General features: G+C 44.4%; 1 long non-coding RNA gene and 1 pseudogene across 2 annotated transcripts in view; both read left to right on the plus strand.

The window, feature by feature from the left end:
* LOC138749308 (uncharacterized) overlaps nucleotides 1–23,907 on the plus strand; it is a 131,039-nt gene that overhangs the window by 24,386 nt on the left and 82,746 nt on the right. For both annotated transcript variants that reach the window (XR_011348557.1, XR_011348556.1), the window contains exon 2: nucleotides 5,206–5,359. This is a non-coding gene — a long non-coding RNA (uncharacterized lncRNA). The remainder of the gene's footprint in view (nucleotides 1–5,205; nucleotides 5,360–23,907) is intronic.
* On the plus strand, nucleotides 12,363–14,199 carry LOC138749983 (tyrosine--tRNA ligase, cytoplasmic pseudogene; annotated as a pseudogene).

Genomic DNA, 23,907 nt, shown 5'->3' on the forward strand with positions numbered 1-23,907 from the left:
ATCTCAAAATTAGCTTCAGATTTCAGATTTAGTATCAGAGTACTTACATGACATCACATACAACCCTGAGATTCTTTTTTAGCTTTTTATTATTTTTAATTTTTAAAAATTAAATAAAAGTAAATTAATTTTTTTTAAAATGTAGACATGCAGCACAGTAACAGGCCATTTCAGCCCATGGACCCATGCCACACAATTTACACCTATATTGCCAGTACGTTCTGAACAGTGGGAGGAAACTGGAGCCCCCGGGGAATATCCCCGCAGATATGGGTAGAATGTACAAACTCCTTACAGACAGTGCTGGATTTCAACCCTGGTCCAGATCTCTGGTGCTGTAACAGTGTTACCAGAATTACCACTTATTTCTAATGCAAAAAAAAACTGTACACAATGTATACATGCCAACAAATAAAGAACTGTTAACAGATAATGAATATAAACAAACTGACTGTGCAATACAAAGAGAATTTAAAAATCAATAAAGTGCACAAGAGTCCTTAAATGAGTCCCTGATTGAGTTTGTTGTTGGGGAGTCTGATGGTGGAGGGGTAGCAGCTGTTCCTGAACCTGGGGGGGGGGGGGGGATGTGAGTCTTGTGGCATCGAGACTTCATTCCAGATGGCGACAGAGAGAACAGAGCATGTGCTGGGTGGTGTGAATCTTTGATGATTGCTGGTGCTCTCTGACGGCAGCGTTCCTTGTAGATGTTCTCGATGTCCTGTGATGTCCCGGGCTGTGTCCACTACAAATTCATGGTGCCATCATTTCCTGAGGTCACTAGGTTTCCCATGATACATCTTCAAGCAGCTGTACTGATAGCGTCCTGTCCTGTCTTGTACACTAAGGTCCCTCTAATGGTTATCAAGGTGTTTCAGGTTAGTCCTTTACTTTTGAGAATTATGTGGAAAAGCCTGTTATCCTTGAATAATACTGAGATGATGTGCTGTAATCCAGCATCAGGAACTCAAGAGAAACAAATTGCCTGTAACATAACATTTTAAAAGCTATTGGCCTATTTCTTGAGACACTAGGTCCATGGCCTGACTACTCTTTTAGGTAGCTATTAAAAAAAGAGTGGGAAATCATTCCCAGATGTTTATCCAGTGATCTACATCACCAGAATAACTAATCAAGTCATTATTGCATCGATGTTTGCGAGATCTTGCATTTGGCTCATCAATACCGACACTACAATATTCCTTAATTGCCTGGCAAGTGATTCAGAACAATTCTACTTAATGACAAACGCTTTATCGACGCAGGCCTGTTTTCTTTTTTATCAGCAAAAGTCTTCCAAGCTGGATGAAATGTCCTATTTCTATCGCTTGGCATGGAAAGTTTAAAAAACTTGCATTTGTTGCTCTGTAATGTCCAGATGGAAGAGTATATTAGTTTTGCCTGTGGATGAGAATTTAACAGATGCACTTTTGGTTTTAAAAATCTCCACTAGTTACAATTTTAATGTTGATATAATGCACATTTTACGGTGAGGAACTGGATGGATCCACTTTTTTACTCTGCTGGTCAAATTGGCTCATTTGAAGTTGCTTCCCCTTCACTTGGTTGTCTGCTGCATTATGTGTTTCCACTGCCCAATTAAAGTAATGTTTCCTCATTGTGGTGATGTAATCCCTCCTCCTGTTTCCACCCTTCTCTCTCTCCACCCCTCTGTTTCTACCCCTCTATTTCTGTCCCTGTTTCACTCCCTCTGTTTCTACCCCTCTATTTCTGCCCCTGTTTCACTCCCTCTGTTTCTACCCCTCTGTTTCTGCCCCTGTTTTACTCCCTCTGTTTCTACCCCTCTATTTCTGCCCCTGTTTCACTCCCTCTGTTTTTGCCCCTCTATTTCTCCTCCTCTGTTTCAACTTTCTTTATTTTTAAAATATCCTTAGTTTAATTAAAAAACCATACACACATATTAATCCCCCTATTTCTACCCCTCTTATTTTGCCCCTGTTTTTACCCCTCTATTTCCAAACCACTGGGTCTACCCCTCTGACTTTGCCCCTGTTTCTGCCCCTCTGATTTGCCCCTATGTTTTTACCCCTCTGTTTCCACCCCTCTGTTTCAATCCCTCTGTTGCTCACATTCTTTTCCCACCCTCTTGCTCACCAGTCAAAAGGGAGGATGCTGGCATTAAGGCAGGGTTTAATGCCTGAGTAACATCATCCAATTAAAGCTAAACTATTGAACAAAATTATTGGTTTCCGTTTTGATCCCCTTTCTCCCTGGAAAGTGCCTGACATCAATTTGGCAACGGACTTAGTTTCAAGCACTCAGTTTGTGGAGATATAGATGCGCATCAGTTCCATTGGGCAATGGAATGTACAAGTATCACCTCAAATTAGGGACCAGTGACAGGATAATGGCTGATGTCGGCAAAAAGCCAGGTCTCTCTTCCAGTATGTCCTGCCAGAGGAGATGGGATGAGTTGGGGGAGATGATTGTGGGTTGAGAGAATGGGAGAATTAGCTCACTTCTGGTGTGTGGGTTTCCAGTTGAAAAGAAGACATGCATTTTTTTTTACAGCAGTGCCTTTCAAAATTCCCAGTATAAGTTACATGCAATGAAGCATTTTGAAGTGTAGTTGCTATTATATGTTTGGAGAATCCAGCCGTGAATTTCCACCACACAAGCTCCCATGGACAACAATGTGATAAGAAGACCATAAGATATAGGAGTAGAAATAGGCTATTCACCCCATCACATCTGTCCTACCATTTAATCATGAGCTGATCCATTTCCCCACTCAGCCCCACTGCCTGGCCTTCTCCCCATAATCTTTGATACCCTGGCTATCAATCTCTGACTTAAAAACACCCAATGACCTTGCCTCCACAACCACCTGTGGCAACAAATCCACAAACCCTCTGGCTGAAGATATTCCTCTGTATCTCTGTCCTAAATGGATGCTCTTCAATCCTGAAGTTGTCCCCTCTTGTCCTAGACTCTCCCACTATTGGAAACTGTCTTTCTACATCTACTCTGTCCAATCCTTTCAACATTCAAAATGTTTCAATGAGATCCCCCCCCTCATTCTCCTAAATTCCACAACCGCCTGTGGCAACAAATTCCTCAGATTTACCACTCTCTGGCTGAACAAATTCAGGTATGATATCACATCCAATCCGGAGATCCTGTTTCCTGTGGGGGAGGCAGAATTACCATTTACTGGTAATGCAGAAACAAACTGTACTCCATGTGCACATATAAAGTTAGCAACCTAACTGCAAATCAGGGAGAGAAATAAATCAATGAAATGCACAAGTAATAGTCCTTAAAGAAGTCCCTGATTGAGTTTGATGTTGAGGAGTCTAATGGTGGAGGGGGAGCAGCTGTACCTGAACCTGCTGGTGTGAGTCTTATAGCGTCTATACCTTTTTCTTGATGTCAGCAGCAGAAAGAGAGTGTCTGCTGGGTGGTGGGGATCCTTGATCGCTGGTGAGGAGGGTTTCGCCTGTGATGCCCTGAGCTGTGTCCACTACCTTTTGGAGGGTTTTACACTCAGGGGTAAACTTGCCTGGATCATTATTGTCAGTCACTCTTGATCTTCAAACTCAGCGTCACCATAACAGCCTGCCTTACTCTCCTTGGAGCATTCACAGGTTACCTGAGCTCCACTGGTAAACTGTATTCCTGCTTCTGAAAGTGTGATTTTGAGAAAGTGAAGTGATAAAATGCACCAAAAGACTGAATGAAGATGGCACCAAATGGCACTGGTTTCCAAATGGTACATCACAGACTCCACCACTGGAGGTGTGTTTCTTTTCTTCCCCCCACCTCCCAACTTTTGGAGCAGAAGGCTTTAACGTGACCCAACACCATATAAATGGAGAACTTTTAAGGTTTTGGCAGGTGAGACTGATGCATGGGTAATAAAAAACACATGTTTGTAATTGTAGGCATTTAGAAGAGGTAACTTTGTACATGGATTGATAATTCTGTTGATTAACTGTGCAGATTTATGGAAGGCTGGGTGAGAATAAATTACTTGACAAGCTCGGGCTGGATTATAGGTCACAAGAGCAAGTTATATTATGTAACCACTTATTTGTAAGTAGGTGCAGCCAGTCTTAACGGTCCATTGCTAAATGCAAAGTTATTGTGTTCCAACAGAATTATAGAATTGAAGCTCCTGAGACTTGGTCTTGTTTCTAGATTTATCTTCCTTTGGTTTTGTGAGTTTGGAATTTTTGGAAAGTATTTTGTTTTGAATGTGTGGTTTTAATGAAAGTTAGATCCTGAACCTAAGCACATTGATCCACAGGTATCATAAAACATAAAATCATACAACACAGGAGAAGGCCCTTTGACCCAAGTGTCTGTGTCCAATTTAAACTAAAGCTCTGCCGTTTACACATGAGACATATCTGACTATTCCCTGCATATTTATGTGTCCATCTAGAAGTCACTTAATCACACTATTATATCTGCTTCCACCACTATTCCTGGCAGACTGTTCAAATCACTGTGTCAAAAAAAAAACTTCCCTTTAAACTACCCTCCCTCTCCAGGATGTGACATTTTTACCCGGGGAAAATATTCTGACTGTACTCTATTGATGTCTTTCATAATGCTATAAATGCCTGTCAGGTCTCCGCTCCCTCTTTAATGCTCAAGCGAAAAAAACAAATCCAGCAGGTCGGACAGAGTACCTTATATATCAAAGAAAAAGATACATAACCAACATTTCAGGCTTGAGCCCTTCATCAAGGTATGAGCAAAATGTAGGCAGGTGCCCAAACAAAATGGTGGAGGGAGAGAGTGGCAGGGGGAGGAGAACAGACCCACAGGCAGGAGGTAATAGGTAGATAAGGGGGGAAGGGTACACCACCAAACAGTGAGGTGGAGGCGGGTGGGGGGGGGGGGGATGACTCTGTGAATGGAGAGGGAAGGGAGCAGAGAACTGGACAAAAGAAGACACGGTTAACAGAGTGATTATCACAATGCTGTTTCAGGTCCAGCGAGCAGGACCAGGGTTCGCATCTGGCACTGTCTGTAAGGAGTTGGTACGTTCTCCCTGTGTCTACGTGGGTTTTCCCTGGAGGTTCTGGTTTCCTCCCAACATTAGAAGCATATCGAGGGTGTAGGTTAACGGAGTGTAAATTGGGTAGCACGGACTCGTGGGCTGAAATGGCCTATTACCGTGCTTTATGTTTAAATTTAAATTCTCTGTCTGATCCTTTCCTTCTTTTTTGCTAGCCTTTTACACTGGCCACCACCCCACCAATCTTCGTGTCATCTGGATGAGTTGCACCACTCGCCTTCCGCCTCCCTCAGCTCCGGAAGATAGCTCCAGACGCTGCTGAGTTGAAAGCAATGCTCAATCCGCCTTGCAGGCCTTCTCCATAAAAGGGTAAGTTCTTTTCGTTGAGCCACCTTCAAGGTGGCGTTATACCATAAAAACGTCTCCTTATAACCACTTCCCTCCAGCCTCTCCTCTCCCACTCCCCTTTTTTTTGGTGAATTTCTAGATTTGAGAATCAATTGATAATTATGTGAAATTTATTGATGACGTATTAATAATAATTTGAGAACCCTGTTTACCAACCCTAAGGATCTAACAAAAATCACTCTCCTTGCTCTCGTGCGTTTTCCATGACATTTAATTACATACAAATGAAAATGTTTGAATTATAGTTAAACCATCTGCTTCCATTGAAACGGATACTTCCTTACTCTCTGAGAAGCATTCAGTAGACAAATATATTAGCCGAACATGTCTGGACTTTGCTGTATTTAAATGAACAACAGAAATGCCAGAGAAGTTAGGGGTGGGAGCACTCAGGAGGAGTGGAGCAAACTCAACGTTTCAGCTCCTTTCATCTGAGTGGAAAAGTATGTTTGAGTTTGCAGAGTGAGTGTGGCGCGATCAATGACCACGCGCCGACATGGAGCAAAAGATTCAAAGGCTTTATTGATCAGAAGACCCAGACATGCTGCTGGCTCATGTCCAAGGCAGGTATGAGGGAGGAGACCAGGGCTCTGGCCTTTATTCCTGGATCTTATGAGGAGGAGGTACAGGTACAGAAGGCGGGCCAGCCTGCCCAGCCCAGCAAGGACATGCCCACAGGACCGTGTTCCACCACAGGACTAAAGAGGGCAAAGGGAATGTCTGTGTAGTCTGCAGACTAGAAATGTCCAGAGGCAGAGGAGAAAAAGAAATGTTTGTAGAGATTTTCGAGTAACCCTTCCACACATTATTAAGTGAATACAATCACATGATCCTCACATTAGGTATTTCAAATTGGAGACATCATGCATTTGGAGTTAGAGTAGAAGTCCAAAAATCCAATGCCAGAAATCTGGAACACGCGAGAATCTAGGCTTTTCGAAAACCCTCAGACTCAGCTGCCTTTTACATGCGTGAATACATAAGTGCCACAGATGCACGGTGGCAACAAGCAAAAAAAAAGTTCTGTTTTCATTTTTTTCAAATGTTGATGTTACTTTTCTTTAAAACTGCTCGTTTTGATAAAGGAAGCACGCTGTATTTGCTCATGAATAAACTATTAACATTTCATTATTCCTCCTTAAATTTGAATTTTAAAAGAATTGCCTGAGAATCCAAAAATCTGGACCGACCCAATCCCCGAGCCGTCTGGGGTTTCAGAGACTACTACTGTACCTTGTTCCCCTTCCCCAAGCCTGGTGATGCTGAGACCAGTGTTGGCTCTTAGCTGACTTGCATGAACTCACTGTATACTGGAGACTGCATCCAGGCCTTAGCAGTTTGTTAGTCTGACGTTTGCCAAATGCATTGAAGTCCGATTTGCTTCATCTCATTCTCTGTTTGACAAATGCCAAATTATAATCATGCCCCTGAAAGAGGTGGTACGTCCAGATGGAGAAGCAGGAGACCTGCTGATCATGAGTTATTGTATTCCAACCTCCCAACAAGTGTGGGCTTGCAAAATCACTGGTTGATACAGAATGCAATTTAACCTATAACCTTTCTAAATGTTAATCATGTCAGTCTTGAAGTGCGTGGTCTAATAAAGATCTTGCCTTTGGGTATTTTCTTTGCAACCTTTAATGTCAAAGTTTATAAAGTGTAGGATAATTGCTGGCTGAGTGAAGATGAACAGGCAGGTGTCCTGCTCGTATCACGCTGAGTGCTGACAGATGTGGCCATAAGCATAATGCAGCCCCCCCCCCCCCCCAAGCAATGCCTGACCTTCTGCTCTGTGATGACTGCCTCTCTGCATGTTGATCGGGGGGCTGAAGGATCTCTGCCAGGTACCAAGTGGTATCCACCTGCTGCCGTCCACACGCAGGGCAATCAAGAGAGTTTGAAATTATTGTCACCTGCCCGCCTGGGTAGGGCCTCAGGCTCTAATATACCTAGACTTCGGGTCCTGTTAGATTTTTAGATTGCATTACCATCACACACACAATCAACATCTTGTGATGTTTCTCTCTGACAGAATAAATTGGTGCTGGAAAACCTGGTGGTACAAATAATGAGAATATTTATGATTCTGGTTTTGTCTGTCCTTGGATTTGAGAGAGGGAAGAACGTTCTTGGAAGTGGCTAGAATGTCCCCTTTTCCCCTCCTAAGTTGATCTGCATCATCCACTAACAAGTGTTAAAGGGTCACTTCTGTGACTGAAGTCACCGGAGGTTTAGCCACATGCGGACAATACAGCTAAATGCCATTAAACAAGGAAGTCTGTGGATGCGGCAATACACACATAAATGTGCTGGAGAAATTCAGCATCCAAGTTGTAGTAAAAACAGTGATGGAAAAACTCCATGTACTTAGTGTAGCAAAGATAAAAATTACTCCCCCTCTCCCAAAAAGTACACACAGGGTTTGTCGGTTAATTGGTATGTTTAGTGGCATGGGCGCCATGTTTAAACACAGGGAATTTATTTCACTGGATTGGACATTCCATGCATTGATTGTCCATTTCGAGTTCGCTGAAGTCGGTGAGGAGAAAGGCGTGCCATCTGGTGTGATCTACAAACTAGTTCTGCACAAGCCCATACACTCTGCATGAAGGAGAAGCTGAACAGCAGTGAACCTTTGGTCTGAAGCCAAAAGGATTGATTGAATTTTTGTATAAAGCAACATTACATAAAATTATGGCCATTTTACAGGCATCATACATCACGAGGGAGAAAGGGAATGATGTCTCTGACAGAATGTCAGGCAAAAAATATTCTACTTACACAGTTAGCATACCAATTTGTGCAATCAGGGCCCAGGTTCAAATCCCGCAGCACCTGTAAGGGTTAGAGTTAGGATATGTTCTCCCCATGTCTGTTGGGTTTTACCTAGGGGCTCCAGTTTCCTCCTATCATTCAAAATGTTCCGGGGTTTGTACATCATGGTTTTAATTGGGCGGCCTGGGCTCGTGGGCTGAAAGGGCCTATGTGCAAATTTAAAAAATTAATTTTATTTTAACATTTAAAATTTTGACTTGTATTATAGAAAACAACACAGTTGATGCTTAAATTAACCGAGACCATGAGCTTTGGTCTGTGGTTCCAATGCACCTCGCGTTTCCTCTCAAAATAGATTACAAATGCCTGATGCGCACATTAATTGTAATTAAGAGCAAACTACAGGAAGTTAGAATTTTGCTGTCTTTTCCTGTTGACATACCTCAGAGTGCTGTCAACCCCACCAAGAAATAAGCAAGAAAGCAAAAACATCCCACCATTCAGATTGGCTGATAAGCCCACTGCCCCCAGGCAGCACAGTCAGCGCAACACCGTTACAGCGCCAGTGACCCAGGTTCAAAACCGGCGCACTCTGGAGGGAGTCTGTGTCTGCACGAGTTTCCTCCAGACGCTCTGGTTTCCTCCCACCCTTCAAAAAAATATACAGGGTTTGCCGGTTAATTGGGAGTGATTAAGGACCTGTTAGCATGCTGCAGGTCCGAATTGAAATTAAAAAAAAAAAATTTGAGTCAGAAAGCTAAGACTTGGCACCACCCCAAAGACCTGATTCCAGGATATAAGTTCAAGTTTGACTGTACATATACAACCCTCGTCTTTCCAGATCATGGGGCACACGTTATACGTCCCGCATCGGACTTGTCAGCCACAAACGAGCCTGCAGCTAACGTGGACATTACCCCTCCATAAATCTTCGTCCGTGAAGCCAAGCCAAAGAAGAAGAAAGAAGATAATCACATATACGCATAAAGATAGAATATAAAATAAATATCTTAGACCAACTCATTTAGTTACAGGATACTGCCCATCAATCTCACAGACTGCGGGGAGAAGTTATTTCCCAGCCTGGCATCCCTCCTCCGTCAATACCCCTTGCGTGTCCCTAGGTCGAACTCTGCATGAATCAGGAATCACAGAATCTCGCTTCATGGAAGAGATTTGGTTTGCTGATGAGTCCTCCTGGTTCAGAAGAAAATCAGACCACCTTGAATTTTTTTTGCAGTCGGGGAGTGACAAGAGTTCAGAAAGCAGCAGGGTGTGGAAAAAAAAAGATCAGATCGAGCAATGTGTTTTCCAGGTTCAATTCACTGAGTTGATGGAGCTGAGAGAAGTGAGGAAGTGGTCATGCCAGAATGAACAGCCCAGGCTGGGGATAATAAGGTTGCTGAGTGCCTGTCTTTTGTTGCTCCCTCTTCTATATTCTGCAGGTCAAAGGCGCTTTTGAATATAGTACAGTCCAGACTCTCAGTGTGCTCTGGAGGTCTGGAAACAAGGGATCTCTTTCACAGGAGGTTGCCGTTCGTACTTGAAATGCAGCAAATTTTGAAATGGCAGAAGTTTATGCTCAATCAAACTAAATGTAATTAGAGCAGGATGAATTGTGTTGGTGGGTTGTCAAAATGGGCTTGCTGCCAACGTGTAGCTGTTCGATGTCGAGTCAACTGCAAGTTCCAGCTCGTACCTTCAGCCTCAAAGAAGGGTGCAGCAAATTGAGAAATGGAAAAGACTGTGCCTTGGACTCTCTCTAGTTTGGTTCTCAAATCTGTTAATGAGCTCTTCAATAACATTTATAATCTCAGAGATTATTGCTTGTGTGACTTGCTATTGGAGCCTACCTCTTCCCGAGGCAATGATTATCAATAACCCACTATTATACTGCAACAGCCTCTTTATTGCACTCTATTGTAGCACAAGTGTCTGAACAATGGACCACCAGTCTGTATTCCCAGTCAATTTTCCCTGCAGGTATCTTTCCTTCACACCCTCTGCTCCTAGGCACTTTCATTCCAGTTAAGACCATAAGACACAGGAGCCCATCAAGTCTGCCCTGCTATTCAGTCATGAGCGGATCCACTTTCCTACTGCTTGGCCTTCTCCCCATAACCTTGGAATGCTCTCATCAAGAACCTGCCAATCTCTGCCTTAAAAACACCCCATGGCCTGGTCTCCGCAATGGCCTGCGGCCTGAAGAAATTCCTACACATCTCTGTTCTCCCTTCAATCCTGAAGCTGTCCCCTCTTAACCAAGACTCTCTCACCTTGGGAAACCATCTTCTCTGTGCACACCCTTAAACATTTGAAATGTTTCAATGAGATCTCCCTCATTCTCCTAAATTCCAATGAATACAGGCCAAGAGCTGTCAAATACTCCTTGGATGATCACCCTTTCATTCCCGGAATCATTCTAATGAATCTCCTTTGAACTCTCTCCAATGACAGCACATCCTTTCTTAAATGAGGAGCTCAAAACTGCTCACAATACTCCGTGAGGTCTCACCCATGCCTCATAGAGCCTCAACATCACATCCCTGCTCTTACACTCTATTCCTCTTGCAATGAGTGCCAGTATTGCATTAGCCTTCTTCACCACCGTCTCAACCTGTAAGTTTACCATCAGGGTATCCTGCATGAGGACTCCCAGGTCCCTTTGCATCTGGGTATTTTCAATATTCTCACCTTTAAAAAATAGTCTGCTCGTTCATTTTTTTCTACCAAAGTGCATGACCCTACACTTTCCGATATTATTTTTCATTTGCTACCTCTCTGCCCATTCTCCTAATCCATGTCCTTCCGCAGCTGCCTTGTTTCCTCGACACTACCTGCTCCTCCACCCACCTTTGTTTCATCAGTTGGGGTGAGTTACCTTGTCCAGAATTTAAAGAAAAGGAAAATGCTGGAAATCCTCAGCATGCCAGCCAGTTCACATTTCAGGTCAGGCCCCTGCATCAGGCCAACAAGTGCATCAAACATCTCCAGCATCTCCATCAGTGGTTCTCAGCCCCTCTTTCACTCACGGACCATCTTAAGTTTTCTAGTACTTACTGCAAACCACTAAGGGGGAGGGTGGGGGGAATGGGCTGGCTAACCCCCAGACCATTGATGGTTCATTGAAAACCTTTCCTAGAATTTTATTGTACGATCTAGTTTTACATTTGGTGTGTTTACCTAACCAGTAATACAAATCACCAGTTGCTTATAGAGCATAGGTTAAGAAATGTTCACCTGGATCATTTCTTGCTTTTGACAATTGCAAAAGTATGTCAATAATGGAAGTACTTTGAAAGATCTTTTGTTTTGCTTGGGCCTGCTAAACTCCTCTGGAGTTGTAGCATAATTTTCAGGGATCCACAGACCCAAGAACTTGCCCTATTTCCCCCCTCACCCCCGCCCCCCCCGTAGAGAAGGACAAACATGGGAGATAGGCCTCCAGGGAGGGAGACCAGCACAGGACTCAGCACTGAAGTACTCACACTGGGTTGCTGGACACTGACCACTGGGAACCAGGGATCGAAATGGGTTCGTGAGGGTGCTGATGGCGAACAGGTCTCCTTAGGACCTTAGGCTTTAACTGTCTTCCTAATCGTGTTGGGGTTCAGGAGCAGGGGCCAGGGAGGGTGACTTGGATGCCTGGACCTCGGGGGGGGTCACCTTTGGAACCAACAAGAGGCCATGAGGAAATGGAAGGTAAGGGAGCGCAGGAGGAGGTGGGATCACATGGTGTTACGAGGGAGGTGGGTTCGGAGGGTGTAATGGGGGAGGTGGGATCGGAGGGTGTAACAGGAGAGGTGAGATCAGAGGGTGTGGGATCAGAGGGTGTAACAGAGAGGAAACGGAGGGTGTAACAGAGTGGGATTGGAGGGTGTAACAGTGTGGGATTGGAGGGTGTAACAGAGTGGGATTGGAGGGTGTAACAGAGTGGGATTGGAGTGTGTAATAGGGTAGGATCAGAGGGTATAATGGGGACATGGTGGAATCCACAGACACTCCTTGTCTCTGAAATGACTTTTGCTTCTCATGCCACATCTATGTGCCTTTTCGGGCAAAGAAAAGTAAACAAATTGTTGCTCCTTATAGACATGACAAGGAAGGAACATTGAACCTTCCAGCAACTATTCTATGTTCAGAGAATTCTTCAGAATCAACGGAGCAGAGAGTCATCCTTGATGCGCTGGCAGTGGGAAGACTGCGAGGTCAAGTTGCGCACGTTTATCACAGGTCATCATGGGGGAAAACAAAAACGTTAAGGAAAAAGTCAGTCTTATTATGAGGAACTTGCAGGAGGTCTTGGGTGAGGATATGTTGCATTCCATTCTGCAGGAGCGAGACTTAAATGTTTACTGGGGAACAGCTACAACTGGAAAACCTCATGTAGCATACTTTGTGCCAATGTCAAAGATTGCTGACTTCCTGAAAGCTGGGTGTGAGGTAACTATTTTATTTGCTGATTTGCATGCATATTTGGACAACATGAAAGCTCCCTGGGATCTACCTCAGCTGAGAACACAGTACTATGAGCATATGATAAAAGCAATGCTGGAAAGTACGAACAGAAAAACTCAAATTTGTGAAAGGAACTGATTATCAGTTAAGCAGGGAGTATACTTTAGATGTGTACAAGTTGTCCTCTGTGGTGACACAACATGATGCCAAACAGGCTGGTGCTGAAGTCGTTAAACAAGTGGAACATCCATTACTCAGTGGTCTCCTGTATCCTGGATTACAGGCCTTAGATGAAGAGGATTTGAAGGTTGATGCACAATTTGGTGGGATTGATCAGAGAAAAATATTCACATTTGCAGAAAAGTACCTTCCAGCACTTGGTTATGCCAAGCGTATTCATCCCAGGCCTGACTGGAGGAAAAATGAGCTCATCTGAAGAGGAATCCAAAATTGATTTGCTGGATAAAAAAGATGTAAAGGAGAAACTCAAAGGGGCATTCTGTGAACCTGGCAACGCGGAGAACAATGGTGTTTTATCCTTTGTGAGACATGTCTTGAGTTTGTAATTTTGAGAGATGAAAAGTGGGGAGGCGGCAAGACCTACGTGGAATATGATGAACTTGAAAATGACTTTCGTGATCAAATTGTTCATCCTGGGGATCTGAAGAATTCTGTGGAAATTGTGTTAAATCAGTTGCTGGACCCAATCAGGAAGAAGTTTCAAACACCAGAAATGCAGCAACTAATCAGAGGAGCTTAGCCTGCAACCTGAGAAACAACAAAAGGGAGCTCCCAAAGGACCGGCTGCTGAGAATGATAAAATTATACCTTCAAGACTTGATATTCGAGTTGGAAGGATTATCAGGTGTGGAGAAGCATCCTGATGCAGAACATCTCTATGTGGAAGAAGTGGACTTTGGAGAACCACAGCCTCGAACGGTTGTCAGTGGGTTAGTGCAGTATGTTTCTGCTGAGGAGCTCCAGAATCAGAATGCCATGTAATCTGAAGATGCGAGGAATCGAATCTCAAGCCATGTTGCTTTGTGCATCTCTAGAGGGAGAGAAACGCAAAGTGGAACCATTGAATCCTCCCAAAGGTTCTGAACCAGGAGAGCAGGTGTTCGTAGATGGATTTGAAGATGGTACAGCGGATGACGAATGAAACCAAAGAAAAAGTTATTTGAAGAGTTGCAGATTGATTTCAGGATTTCAGATGATTACACTGCCCAGAGGCAGAAGAAGAATTTTATGACAAAACTTGGTGCCATTACATATAAATTGCTAAAAGGAGGAAGTATAAGTTAATGAATAAGCCCTCCTTGGAAATGCAGCGATTATGTTTTCTAGCATTCAGACTTCAGCTCTGGTCGTATACAGTCAAGATGTTCTTATGAATAGTAATTGTATCTAATGAATCAATTATCAATGTGGCTCAATACATGTATTGCTATCGTACCATCCTTGCACGATCAATGTGGGCATTTTCACTGTAACACTAGATTTCTTGGCATGGGCATTTTGATCGTATGCTAATCTGACACTTGAGTAATTGGATATTAAAGATCCTAGTTGGCGTTCCAGCAGTGATTTAACCCTGATGAAGTATGAGAAGCAGAAGGAACAGAGCATCTCACAAGCTAACTCTCCCCTCCTCAGCACGTCATCAGGCATCTCCTGCCCCATCTCTGAGTCTGTGATTTCTACAGGAGTATTGAATTCAAGAGTAGGGAGGTTATGATGAAATTGTACCAGGCATTGGTGAGGCCAAATTTGGAGTACTGTGTACAGTTTTGGTCACCAAATTATAGGAAAGATATAAAAATAGAGAGAGTGCAGAGAAGGTTCACGAGAATGTTGACAGGATTTCAAGGTTTGAGTTACAGGGAAAGGTTGTGCAGACTGGGGCTTTTTTCTCTGGAGCGTAGAAGATTGAGGGGGGACTTGATCGAGGTGTTTAAGATTTTAAAAGGGACAGACAGAGTAAATGTGGATAGGCTTTTTCAATTAAGAGTGGGGGAGATTCAAACTAGAGGGCATGGTTTAAGGTTGATGGGGGAGAATTATAAGGGGAACATGAGGGGAAATTTCTTGACGCAAAGGGTGGTGGGGATGTGGAATGAGCTTCCGGTAGATGCGGTTGAGGCGGGATCATTGGTTACATTTAAGGATGGACTGGATAGTTACATGGAGAGGAGAGGACTAGAGGGGTATGGACCGGGTGCTGGTCAGTGGGACTAGGAGGGTGGGGATTTGTTACGGCATGGACTAGTAAGGATGAACTGGCCTGTTCTATGCTGTAGGTGGTTATATGGTTATATGATGCTGAGGCAATGCCTTGGAGGTCTGAAGATTCCCATTTAACTTCCAGTTTGTGGTCTCATCTCCCTTGAAGGTTTGTGAGGAAGGTTCCCCTCCTGCTTCTCCAAAGCCTCAGAAAACTGACCGATCCTCAGTTCAACCTCTCCTCTGCCAGGCAGCGCAGCCCTCCCTCTGTGCTCCCTCGAGCCTCAGTAATGGGGCTTGAACCTACAGCCGTCACACTCCAAAGGCATGTGAGCTGGCCATGTGACTGGAGATGGAGGAGCCCACGTTGGTCCCTTTGGGGGCTTGTTTTGATGCCACATGCCGGTGTATTTGGGACTTTATCCAGGTCAGGGTGGGCCTTCTGCTTGTGATGGATTTGGCCTCAGCTGATCTCCGCATTTCTACATATATGGGTTAGATAGAGAAAGCAAGCATTGAGCTCATTTTTGGGGTTAGGCCAGTTTCTAATGTCATACCACCCAGATTTATGGATGTCGAGCTGGAACTACACAGCGATCCCTTCATTCCCACCTCATGTTATAACCCACAACAGCCACAGCTTCCCCTTTTAATTTAATTTAGACATACAGCACGGTAACAAGGCCTTCAGGCCTACGAATCCGTGCTGCCTAAATAACCTCCAAACCCCACACATTTTTGAAGAGTGGGAGGAAACCGGAGCATCCAGAGGAAAACCCACGCAGACACGGGGAGAACGTACAAATTCCTTACAGACAGCGCCAGATTCGAACTTGGGTCAGTGATACCGTGGTAGGGTTGAGCTAACCGCTTTCCATACCGCCATTTTTAAAAGTGTAGCAGTCTGTACAATAGTGTGTGTACTCTGAGGGCATGGGTATTGATTTTGTGTCAGGGTACACACACACACACACACACACACACACAGAGTTCATTATAATTATTGGACATAAAGTCTCTGTGAGCACTTTGCTAAAAAAAACACAGAATAAAATAGATAAAAGTATACTTGGCCATCTTCAATTACCAGAGCAACACACGCCCCTTTAAAGAAGCAACCTGCGATGTCATCAGGTGCTTATTGTGGAGGGGAGGAGTGCTGAGTCTGAACAAGTGGCATTTTCATTGAAAAAGGTTGGAAACAATTGCTATAGATGGGGCAGGGTTCAAGGTTCAAGATTCACGTAATAATACAGTAAAGCCCCCTGTCTCCGAAATTCAAGCAACTGGCAAAATAAATAGAGGAGAATAAATTTTTGAATTGAAAATAAATAAGAATAAAATAATAGGTAAAGCAAAACACGTCTGTTTAAAGTTGTCGAAATGAAGTAACATCTTTGGTGAAGATGGGACCCAATATTCAGCCAGTGGACGCCTTGGTCGAGCTTTGCTCATAGCAGCTGTTTGAGTAAAGTTGTGTGAAACGGCAACTGTGTCACCCAGGGTGAAGAGCATTTGTGGTGGGGGGTGGGGGGAGGGAAGTCCAGGCCTGCTTGGACTGACTAAAACCGCTTGCCTTGTGGACAATATACTAGTAGACTTAAAATATGACAGGAAATCACAAAAATAGGTTAGATCTAAAACAACAGTATGTAACAGGAAGATTTTCAGGTGACTTTCGTGATCAGCAACCCAAAATCCATAAAATACACCCACAAGATCACATTCGGCCCATCCAGTCTGCTCTGCAACTCCACCCTGAGCTAAACTGTTCTCAAATCTAATTCCAAATTCCAGCCTTTTCCCCATATCCCTTGATACCCTGACTAACGAACACCTAAAAGTGTTTAGAAAGCAAAATCTTCGTGGTCCAGTGGCATCAAAAAATGAAGTGGTGCTCTCACTCTCTGACCTCAGGCAATGGAGCCCGGAGATGTTAAAGACAATCCGGCTCTTTTTGTGGGAGACAAAGAATAAATAGAATAAACAGCTCTGCAACAATGCATTAATCTGATCTTCTTCCATTTAATCTTGCAGTACTTTCAAAATCATTCTTAGAAAAACCTCAGGTGATCAGTAAATAACTGTGAGTAATTAGCTATTTAGAATGTAGTGAGCAGAAATGAGATGACTTAACATGCAATCAAGGAAGGGCTTGTTGTCAAGTGCAAAGAAGCTGTAAGTTTCGAAATGACTGGGAACTTGCTTTCTTTCACTGGTGTCTGCTGGTGCACTGAGAATCAGTGAAAAGAAAGTCTGCAGACGCTGTGATTGCAATGAAAACACAGAAATGCTAGAAAAACTCGCCAGCATCTGTAGGAAGTAAAGGTACTTAATTGACTCTTCAGGCCTGAGCCCTTCTTCAAGGTGTGAGTGAAAACAGATAAGCGTGTAAATTAAAGGCTCGGGAGAGAAAGGGGTAAGAATCAGAGCAGGAGCAGTACAGACCAACAGACAAAAGGTGTTCATTGGATATCTGGGAAAAGGCATCCTTCCACCTAATGACATTAACATTGACTTCTCTTCCCCTCCCCCCCCCCATCTTCTTCCCCATTGGCTCCTTTCCTCTTGCTCTCTCTCTCTCTCTCTCTCTCTCTCTCTTCCCTTTTCCCTCCGCCTCCTTCCACAGAGCCAAAATCAATTCCCACCTCTCCTCTTATCATATCCAATTAACACCTTGGTCTGGACTCCTCCCCCCCTCCCATTCCTCCCTCTTTCTTTCCCCAGCCATTAATTCAGACATTTGACTATTTTCATTCACTCCTTGTGCTCAGGCATAAAAAGTTGGGAATATATCTCTACCTCCTGTGGATGCTGCGAGATTCCTTTCACTTCACCGGGGTTGAAGTTAAAAACACTGGAGAAACTCAGCAGGTCAAACAGTGTCCTTTATAGAGCAAAGATGAAGATAACCTTGATGAAGGGCTCAAGCCCAAAATGTTGCTTCTGTATCTTCATCTTTGCTCTATAAAGGACACTGTTTGACCTGCTGAGTTTCTCCAGCCTTGTGTTTTTACTTCATATTCCATCTGGGCACCTTCCAACCAGATGGCATTAATATCGACTTCTCTGGTTTCCATTAACCACTCCCTTTCCCCATGTCTCTCTTCCTGTAGCTGTCCCTCCCTCTTCCTCTTCCATCTCCTTTACCTCAGTTTTGCCTTCATAGAACCAACCTCCACCCCAATTCTCACCTTTCCTCTCTCCTGGCCTCTTCTCTGCATCCAATTAACACCTTTTGCCTGTTGGTCTCTTCCCTGGCATTTTTTTTCTATTCAGCATCTTTCCTGCTTCTTTATCTTCCCTCAAGGAAGGGGCTCAGGCCCGAAACGTTGGGAAAGTATCTTTACCTCCTATAGACGGTGCGAGACCTGCTGAGTTCCTCCATCAGTTCTGTGCTTTTACTGCATTCGCAGTGTCTGCAGGCTTTTGTGTTTCACTCTATTCACCGATCCCAACCCATTCGACTTCTCTTCTTCCATCTGGACCCATTTGTTTTAAATTTTTAATTTAAATTTAGAGATACAGACCATGGCTCCCCGCCACCCAAATACCCCAATTAACCTACAACCTTCGTACCTTTTGGAGAGTGGGAGAAAACCGGACAGACACGGGGAGAACGTACAAACAGCGTCAAATGTGAACCTGGGGTCACTGGTGCTATTGCACTAACCCCTATGTTAGCCTGTGCGCTCATGCACTCTCTCTCTCTCTCTCTCTCTCTCTCCCCTGTCCATCATGTTTCACCTCCACCTGGTCCACTAATCCTGTCCCTCTCTTCCCACCCTCCACCCTGTCCTCTTTACAGTCCCTTCTCCTACACTTCTCCAGCCTCGCTAAAGAATTCTGGCTCAAAATGTTGAGCATTCTTTTGTTTCCACTGATGCTGCTTGACCCACCAGCTGAGTGCATTGAGCTTCAGATTCCAGCAACTGTAGTCTCCCCTGTGACCTGAGCGGACAGAGGAGCAGGAGGTGAGAGGAGCTAACATTCAACTCATTGCCTTTTGCAAACTATAGAGTACTGGCTCCCCCTTATGGAATGTGATGACACTCCAGTTCTCCTGCGCTAGACAAGGTGAAAACAAAAATGTGTGGGAGCATTGTAGGATACTTGGTGTATTTGAGGGGCACAGGGTCGTTGGCCGGATGGACCTGTTACCATTCTGAACATCTAAATTTAAAAATGAAGAAGGAGGTCCTATCAATGGTGTTCATTGTACTGAGGTAGGACATATATTTGGAACGCGTGTCCCTGAATCTCTTATCTGATGTAGACTCCACTTGAACTGCTTGTGTATTGACAGAAGCAACATCCCATTAACTACTTTAGATCCCTACCATTCTCTGCCCCTACTCCCTGCACAAGCACCCCCTCCACCTGGGCCAAACCTATCTGACCCAGATACAAACCAAGGGTGAGCAGTAACATGCATAGAAAGGCTTCCTTGTAGGTTCACCTCTTCCTGTTTTCACAATTCTAACTTGTTTGCCTCAGCCCTATCCACCTCCGTAACCTCCTCCAATTTGACAAGACTCTGAAATATCAGCACGAAACCTGGCCTGCCCACCCCATTAAACTGGGGCTGTGAACCCTGCTGCATTGTTAGGGAAATATATTCGTTCGGAGCATGAAGGGACCATTTAGCTGCTCGAAGTTCCAGCTCTTCCTTTGTCTGCTTCTTACTTTAGTCCATTGTAGTCTCATTAATCATCCTCTCGGTACCTTCCCCTGTGACCGCCGATGTTCTACTTGTTCCCATTCCTCCTTCCTCATTAGCATACATGGCCCCAAACAGTCCTCCAAAGTGAAGTAACATTTTACTTGTGAATCTGTAGGGGTCATCTGCTGCATCCGGAGCTCCCGTTGTGGTCTCCTCTACATCAGAGAGACTGGGTGCAGACTGGGAGATCGCTTTGTTGAGCACCTCAGCTCTGTCCACCACAATAGTGTGGATCTTCCAGTGGCCACCCATTTCAATTTTCCATCCCATTTCCTTGCTGACATGCTAATACATGGTCTCATGCCCTGCCAGACTGACCTGGAAGAGGTTTCCTTCTTATCGCTCTATGAGAAGTTGGGGTGATGTCTGGATCACCCATGGCCTTCTTGAATGGAGAGCAAACAACAAGAAGATGGAGGTCAGGTAGTAGTATCCGTGGAGAGAAATGGTCAGGAGTCTTTGTATGGAGTGAAACATTAAAGTCTGCAGATGCTGTGATTGTAGTAAAAACACACAGAAATGCTGGAGGAACTCAGCCGGCCTCGCACCGTCCACAGGAGGTAAAGATCTATCACTGACAATTTGGAGGAATTGGAGGAAACAACAACTCATCTTCTGTCTGGACACCCTCCAACCAGATGGCATTAACATAGACTTCTCTGCCTTCCATTAAAACTCTCCATTCTTCTGCCCCATATCCTTCCCGCTAGTTCACTCTCTCTCTCTCTCTCTCTCTCTCGTGTTTTCCTTCTGACTCCTTTCACAGAGCCAAAATCAATTCTTACCTTTCCTCTTATCATACCCAATTAATGCATTTTGTCTGTTGGTCTGGACTCATCCCCCTCTCATTATTTCCCCTTAATCTTTCATCTTTAATTCAGGCATCTGCTTGTTTTTTGCTTATACCTTGAAGAAGGGCTCATGCCCAAATTGTCAGTGATAGATCTTTACCTCCTGTGGACGGTGCAAGGCCGGCTGAGTTCCTCCAGCATTTCTGTGTGTTTTTACTACAGTCACAGCATCTGCAGACTTTAATGTTTCACTCCATACAAAGACTCCTGACCATTTCTCTCCACGGATACTACTACCTGACCTCCATCTTCTTGTTGTTTGCTCTCCATTCAAGAAGGCCATGGGTGATCCAGACATCACCCCAACTTCTCATAGAGCGATAAGAAGGAAACCTCTTCCAGGTCAAGCTCCACTTTCTATCCTGATTAGATACCAGTCCACACAGTCAACCTCAGAGAGCTGCTGAAAGAAGATGTGGAGTCTCAGTGATCACCATCACATCAGAGAAGTATTGACCAGCTCAAAGACATAGTCTGTAGAGATGAGGAACTGAGCTATTATGACAGAAAAAAACAGTCACACTCCAAGTAGAAGCTTCTATCAGAGGCCTTGAGGTAGCATTAGTGCAGGAAGGAAAACCAATAGCTTTTGCTTCAAAAGCCCTGACAACAGCAGAGACCAGATATCGAGAGGGAGCTATTGACAGATGTGTACAGATGCAAAAAGTTGCAGGAGACAGTTTGTGGTGCAGGGTGATCTTCGCAAGGCGCCAGCTAGACTGCAAAGGCTACATCTCCGACTCTAATGGTACGACCTCACTTTGAAGTACACACCAGGAAAGGAAATGGTGCTTGCCAATGCCTTGTCACGCCTTTCCCCAAATGAAAAGTACGAAATGAAGGACGTGTCAATGTGACCACCACCAAACTGAGCCAGATCAGGGAAGAAACCACTAAGGACAATGTGCTGCAGCTGCTCTTCCAACAGACGGTGCAGGGATGGCCAGAGAAGAGACAACAGGTCCAGCTTCAATACATAGGTATTGGTCTGTCAGAGATAACATATCGCTGGAGAATAGTGCTCTGCTGGCAGGGTCACGGCTGATCATTCCCAAGACAATGCAAAAATAATTTCTTCAGAGAAATACATCAAGGCCACATGGGAATGGAGAACTTAGAGCGAAGTCAGCAGTGAACTGGACAGGCAGCTACAAAGACATGGAAAAGACAGTGGCTGTATGCCAGATATGGCAGAAGTCCAAGAACACACAATAGAAGGAGCAGATGATTCCTGGTGAAATACCCGCCAGGCCATGGCACACAGTGGGAGCCGACTTGTTCACTGAGAGCCAAGAGTGGTATCTAATTGTGGCCTGTTACTACACTAAGTTCCCATTCATCAGGAGAGAGAAGGACCTGACGGTATCAACCATCACTTCAGTGGAACGAGCACTCTTTGCAGAACAGGGGATACCTGGGCTAGTGATATGTGATGATGGGACCCAATTCACATCTCATGAATTCAGGGAGCTGGCTGCAGTATATGGGTTCACTATCACAATTTCATCCCCACACTTCCCTTAAGGGCCATGGGTTCATCGAGAAATGCATGCAGACAGTTATATGTACTTTCACCAAGTGTCGAGAGATGAAGGAGGACGCTCACCTCTGTCACTACGGGCAACACCCTTGAAGGCCGACATGAAATCGCCGGCAGAGATTTTGAACGGTAGGAAATACAAAGCAACCCTGCCAAGCAAAATCCATCCTCCAGATGATCAGGAAGAAACCAGAGGAAAGCTGGCTGACGTACAGGAGGGAGGACGCCAGTATTGCACAATCTTTGCCGGAGCTCTTCAGAGGGCAGCATGTGCACGTTTAAGAGCCAGTGGTGAAAGCCTGGAGCCCGGCAAAGGTTGTCATTAAAGCTGAGGCACCAAGGTCCTACATCATCGAGACAGATCTGGCAGATGGCTGATACGGAGCAGGGTCCACATTGGCCCGACACCAGATCTGGCAAAGCAGAGAGCTGCTGCACCAACAGCACAGGCAACAACACCAAAACACAGTAACTTCTGCCACATCAACAACTAGTGTGGCAACATCTCAACCACTAGCACAGCAAGCAACAGGTGAAATGCAGCAAGCAACACCACCACCCACACACGTACCAGCACCGCCGAGTTCAACAGTCTCAACAAAATCTACAAAGTGGAGAAGCGACATCCCGTCACCAGTGCAATTTCACTGAAAACATGTGAAATTAGGAAATGTGTTTCTCATTTAATACCCTCTATCAATGACTCCAAAGGCTGAGTGAGGAATGATAGGCTTTAATACACATTAGATTTCGGCTGGCCCAACTCCATGTGCTCGAATGAATGGAAGGGGGCAGGGAGGTTGATCTTTATGGCCAGGTCTCAGAGGTTACATGAGGGCAGTGGGCGGACTAGCCACTTTTACACAGAACAGTATATACATATCACCACAGAGTTAAAATGTTTTTTTAACTGTTTGATTCACATTTTAAATAAAGAGGTAAAGAAGTATTACAATTTTTTTTTGAGAAGGAGGGATGTAATATATTAAAGATGCCCGTGACTATTTTATTGTTAGGAGCATGTATACTGTAATGACCATATCACACTGATGAGTGATGCAGGTGGACAGATGTATTAATGTATTGTACGGCAGGGTAAAAAACATGGCGTAATTAAACCAAGCAAGCTGGTTTATTGTGTCCTCCCACTTACAAAAGAAACATGGCAGTGTCCATCAGGGATATGGTTCTTTCAGATAATTGCGGCTAAAAGGTTTGGCTGGGAAATTGTATTTCACCAAATGGGCCAATCTGACTGAAACTGTGTTATGGTCAGGAGGTTTAGCTCTGAGTCAGTGACTTAACAATAGCGTCAAGTGAACTGTAATAACTGCTGACAATGGCTAGATTGTGAATGGGAAGAAATCAGAGAATGACTTTATAAATTGGAACATTTAAATGTTTAAATTAGAGATACAGCATGGGAACAAGCCCTTCCAACTCACAAGCCCTTGCCGCCTAAGTACATCCAAATGGCCAGCCTATAAACCCGCAGATCTTTGGAAATGTGGGAGAAAACTGGAGCACCCAGAGGAAACAAACACTGACATGAGGGAAAAAGTACAAACTCCTTACAGACAATAGCAGATTAGAAAAGTACAGTTAAACAATGCAAGACATCATATTTTACCAATGAGAGGAGCGGTCAAGAGTCTAATAAACAGCAGGAAGGGAATTGTGCTTAAATCAGTCTTTCTCCCAAACCATCAGACTCCTGAATTCCTAGAACAGATGTGGACATTTTCACTGTCTATTCTATTGATGTAAATCTGTTCTATTGATGTAAATCTGCTCTGTGCCATCTCTTTACTGTGCGATCGCGGTATGAACGATAAAGGCAACAACTTGATTTGGAGGTGCATGTTTTCAAACTGCCCAATGGGAGGGGCAGAACCTGGGTGGGATAAGTCCATTCACATGTTGACCTCATTCCCAGGAT

The sequence above is a fragment of the Narcine bancroftii genome, chromosome 14 (genome assembly GCF_036971445.1).
Source record: "Narcine bancroftii isolate sNarBan1 chromosome 14, sNarBan1.hap1, whole genome shotgun sequence".
NCBI lineage: Eukaryota > Metazoa > Chordata > Chondrichthyes > Torpediniformes > Narcinidae > Narcine > Narcine bancroftii.